Genomic DNA, 1255 nt, shown 5'->3' on the forward strand with positions numbered 1-1255 from the left:
TGGGTGGGGCAATGGAACCTGGGGGTCGTCTTTTGAAACAACAGCTTCAACATACACAACTACCAGAACAAAGCAACACCTAATTCTGCTGACCAAAGCTTCAGAACTCCACTAATGTTCATAAAAAAGAATCCTGTGAAAGTGAAGCTTTCCCTAGCTGGCTGCATGAAGGATGGGACCCTGGGTGGTCACCTCCCTGCCCCTCTCCACCCTCTCCACCTGCTCTCAGCTGTGGGCATGGAGGAGATTGAGGAGGGAGGGAATTCACTCTTCAGGTCCCTCCTGCAGGGTACAGGGTACGGCAGGCTGCATATGTCCCTCCTCATCCCCAAGCAAGGTCGCATCTCTAGGATCTATTTTTTTTTTCGGCAGCTGGCTAATACTGGGATCCGAACCCGTGATCTCGGAGTTATAAGGCTGCGCTCTAACCGACTGAGCTAAATAACCAGCCCCAACACCACTAGGTTGCAGAACTCCCCCCTCNTGCCAAACCCCATGAGCTGCTCTCACAGCGAAGGGGGGACAAGTCCACCTGAATGCCACTGTCTGCCCCTCTGCCTGGACATGCATCTTTATTTCCCTTCCTCCCTCCCTGGGAGGAAATGATCCTTTGTGAAATGACCACTAAGCTGAGTAACAAAGGAGAGTGGGCAAAAGCCCGGATGATCCCCGACCAGCCAAGCAGCGCCCCCCCCCAATGAAGAACACCCCACTCCCCCAAAGCTGGCAGCGACTCAGTCCATCCCCTCAGCGCTGCATCACCGTGGCTGGCCACCATCTTCCCCTCCACCCCTCACTAGCTGCAAATCATCTCTAACAGAGATGCCTTCTCCACTTCTCTGAAAGCTGTCCCCCTTCAACAGAGCATGCAAGACCCCCCACTACTCCTTCCTGTTAGCTCCAGCGTGGTCCCCATCTCTGAGCTCAGAGACTGCTGTTTTGCTTTAAAACAGACATGCTGTCCATTTCTAAAACACCTGAGGTTGAGATGAGTCGCAGCCAGACCCATGCCCCAATCAGCCACAGCATTAAAGTTGGTGAAAAAACAAGGGGGAGACATCACGCTCCTGCAAGGGGAGGGGAATTTTTTTCTTTTTTCGTAGGTATCAAGTTTCAGAAAACCTTTCAAGGGTGTCCTCTTCAATTCTCAGGCCAAGAAGAGAGTGTGAAATAGACTGAGACGGTGGGGGACATAAGCTGCTGCCACCGGGTGGATTACTGACTGCGTCCCTGTGTAATCAGCCGTCTGCAGGAC

The sequence above is a fragment of the Galeopterus variegatus genome, unplaced genomic scaffold (genome assembly GCF_000696425.1).
Source record: "Galeopterus variegatus unplaced genomic scaffold, G_variegatus-3.0.2 Scaffold4055, whole genome shotgun sequence".
Taxonomy (NCBI): domain Eukaryota; kingdom Metazoa; phylum Chordata; class Mammalia; order Dermoptera; family Cynocephalidae; genus Galeopterus; species Galeopterus variegatus.